Source organism: Arvicola amphibius, chromosome 7 (genome assembly GCF_903992535.2).
Source record: "Arvicola amphibius chromosome 7, mArvAmp1.2, whole genome shotgun sequence".
Taxonomy (NCBI): domain Eukaryota; kingdom Metazoa; phylum Chordata; class Mammalia; order Rodentia; family Cricetidae; genus Arvicola; species Arvicola amphibius.
Window position 1 is genome coordinate 29,167,327 of NC_052053.1, and position 4,132 is coordinate 29,171,458.

Genomic DNA, 4,132 nt, shown 5'->3' on the forward strand with positions numbered 1-4,132 from the left:
TCGCATGTTCTCGGGTTTTGTTTATTTTTTTTTTCCTTTCTGAGACAGGGTCTCACTACATAGCTATGGCCATTCTGAAACTCACTGGCTATAGACCAGTCTGCTCTCCAACTCACATGGGATCTGCCTGCCTCTGCCTCCCAAGTGCTGGGACTGAGGGTGGGCACCAGCACTCCCACCTAGCTGGTATTGTATCTTGTCTTACTGATGACAGGGGTTCCAAGTTACAGTTTATGTTTGATTTAAATGAAAACACAAAAGTTGAAAATATCAAATGTGTGTAAGAAAACATGAATAAAACTAGGTCCTCCCCCCACAGGGAGTTGTAACAGATTTATACAAGGCTAAGATTCATGGTGTTGAGGAAAGTGTGCGTGTGAGCTTATCAAGAGGTAGGCTGGCAGGTGCTTAGAGTGTTTAACAAAACAGAGGTGTGGTGGCTTCTGAAGTGGCAGTGTTCAAAGCATTCCTGGGTTTAGGAAGTGAGATCATAGTGTGGTCGAAGGAACAGGGCTAGGATTTGGGACTAAGAGGCAGGGGTCACAGGATTCCCTGCTATGCTATGGTACAGGAAAGCGTGTTTGTAAGAGTAACAGAAGTTACATGCTTACAGCTGGGGAATCTGAAAAGGAGTATTTCAGTGTGTGTAGTCTTTACAGTTCAGCCCAACTCGACGGTGAGGAGGCTCCTTTCCTCTTCCTGTGTCCCCGAATTTTCCGTTTTGCTTCCATCTCTTACTCTGAGACGTAAGGCCTAAATCTTAAGAATCATGGGTGGCTAAAGATCCGCTTTCTGAAACATTTTTTTCCCTGCCGAATAGACCCTCTCTATCCAGGAATTGTATAGCGAACCCAAAAAATCCCACACAGCTACAGTGATCTAACATTCAGAAGTGGTGTCAAATGACACAAAAGACAGCCTCTAATGAACGATGCTAAGAAGACTGGATATCTACCAACAGAATGACGGGCAACACAGAACTCCCCCACAAGACCAATGGCACACCAAGATCTGTTTTTGGTTCTTGGGCAGAGCTTCTATTTATCTTGTGGTTTTGTAGTTTTGGGATTGAACCTAGAGCCTCACACCTGGTAGGCAAGTCTACTTCATGCTACACCTCCAGCAATATGTCGTAATTCATTGACAGCGCATCAAACTAGCACTGAGCGTTCACTCACCTTTGCAATGGCTGAAGAAACAGAAAACAGTAGACTGTCCCCTCTGATGTTTATAAACCCGATGCTGGCTCAGCGGCTTAGAGCATTGCCTGCTCTTCCAAAGGTCCCAAGTTCAATTCCCAGCAATCACATGGTTGCTCACAACCATCTGTAATGAGGTTTGGTGCCCTCCTCTGGCCTGCAGGCATACACACAATACTGCATACATAATATTTTTTAAAAAAATTTCCATTTGTTTCAGTACTATAAATTGTACATGATCTCCAGCGAGACTGCAATTCCTGTTTTAACATCAAGTCTTCCGAGAGCACAGTGTTAAATAAGCTTCTGAGAGCAGGGAGACATCTTTATTTGGTTCTTTGAAAGCTCAGCCAGTCTTGGGACAAAAATGATTATTTTGTTTTAGATTTCTTTGGATACTCTTTGAGATGGATCATCATAGATTGGGGTCATTTTATAACTTGTATAAACTCTCTACCCCTTTTGCACTTTTTGTTACTGGCTGTATGAAGTTTCTATTAACGAATATTAGCTTTTTGTCACCTGCCACTGAATGGATTAGATTATGTGATGAAATGCTATGGTGGAGGGAAATGAAGGTAGTGTGCGCTGTGCACATCGATGCGTGCTATGGAAGTAGGACAGTGTCACCCGAGTCGGGGTGGTCCCAGCTATCTGTGGAAGTACAGAGAAGACTTAGGAGGTAACAGCTGTATCCTAGGCAACAGCATCATGCTTGCTATTTTTCTGATGCTGCTTTTGAACGTACTGACTCGTATCTGTTGCTCTTAGAGAATCTGCTTAGGGCTCAGGTGGTACAGAGCTTGCCTGGCATGCAGGAAGCCCTGGCTCCCATCCTCAGCACTGCATACAAGTAGGCATAGCAGTACATCCCCGTAATCCTAGAAGTAGAGGCAAGAGGATTGGTAGCCCAGGGTTATTTCTAGCTACATAATGAGTTCAAGACGAGCCTGAACTACATGAACCTAAACTACTTGTCTGAAAACTTAAACAAGTTATACTAGTGGGAACGGAAAAGAATATAGGAAAGGTCTAATTTCAATTTGTAAGTAAATAAGATGCCCCTCAGTTCCGAGGTCTGGGTGACGAGTAGACATTAGTTTGCAGCCACAGAGCCGTCCGCATCTGACAGCGGAAGCTTGAAATTGGCAGCATTTTGACAGGATCTTGTCAGTTGTTGCATATATAAAGAGATTGCCTGTTTCTCTTCTGCCTTATTTGATTGCTTTGGAAGCATCCTTGAGACAGCTGCCTCCATTGTGAAGGTTATTTAAAAAATAAAAGCTAAACGCAGTAAAGGGGAAGGTATATTGTTTGCAGCAGGCTGCTGGAGCAGCCCAGCAGAGGCAGCTGCTTATACTCACAGCTCTGTCTAGCCTCAGGCACATTTCCAAGCTGGAAGCTTCAGTTTTGTTGCTCTCGAAACCTTTTCAGCAATGGAGTCTTTTTCCATAACCCATATTTTGTGAACTCCTGTGGAAAGATAGATAAGGTAGACATTTTCATCATATGCATATTTTATGTGACATTTTCGTTGTGAAGTGGCATTTTAATGAGCATAAGAACTTAATTGGATGAGTGGGAGATTTGGGTTGACATGGGTAACTATAAGGTGGGTATAAGGTGGCTATAGTTTGGGGTGGCTTCTCTAGGGGTGTTGAGTATTGCTGTCAAGTAACTGCTTACAGAAAAGCCTTTTCCCATGTCACTCCCCAAACAATACAGGATAACTGTTTTCTTAGATTTTTCCAGTATGAGGTAATGTAAAGATCTATTATTGGAGCCTGGAGAAGTGGCTCAGTGGTTAAGAGCACTCTCTTCTGTTACTCCCCGCCTCCATCCTGCCTCCAACCTGCCTCCTGCACCCAGCCCACCCAAACCCTCCCCCTCTAGTTCCCTTCACTCCATCCCCCCAACTCCAGTTCCCCCGATCTTTTCTCCTTCCTCTTCCCAGGGAAATCCATGCATCCCTCTTTGGGCCTTGCTTGTTATCTAGCCTCTCTGGGGCTGTGGATTGTAGGTTGGTTGTCCTGTACTTTACTCTTAATAACCACCTATGAGTGGGATACTGGGTCTGGGTTACCTCACTCAGAATGATTTTTCTAGTTCTATCCATTTGCCTGCAAATTTCATGAGGTCATCATTTTTTTACAGCTGAGTAGTACTCCATTGTGTAAATTAGCACATTTTCCTTATCCATTCTTCAGTTGAGGGGCATCTAGGTTGTTTTCCAGGTTCTGACTTAATAATGCTACTATGATCATATTTGAGCAAGTGTCCTTGTGGCAAACGAAATATCTTGAAGAGGAGAGGCATTTTGGGGATAAGGAGAAACCTGGTGCCAGGAACTTACAACGATGACCCCAACTAAGACTCCTGGCAATAGTGGAGAGGGTGCCTGAACTGGCCTTCTACTGTTAGCTGGTTAGTGATTTCCCTAATTGCCATCAGAGATACTCTATCCAGTAACTGATGGAAGCAAAGGCACAGATCCACAAGCTGAGATCCAAGAGTCTTTTGAAAGAAAGGGAGGAGAGATTGTAAGAGCCAAGGGTGTCATGATGGGGGAACCCAGAGACAGCTGACCTGAGCTCATGGACCCTGGACCAACTGTTAGGGCGCGTGCATGGGGCTGACCTAGGCCCTCTGCATGTGTGTGACAGTTGTGTAGCTTGGTCTCTTAGGAAGGCTTCTAACAGTGGAAGCAGGGCCTCTCCTTGGAGCTTAGCTGGCTTTTGGTAACCTGTTGCCCATGCTGGATTACCTCACCTTGCCTCGACGATGATGCTAAGAAGAGGAGCTTAGTTCTGCCCTCAGCTTGATGTGCCATGCTTTGTGCAAGCCTGTCCCTTTCAGAATGGAGATGAAGGAGACATAGATGGGAAAAGGGAAGGGGACAGGAGGAGAGGAGGGAGGGGAAACTGGTATGTAAA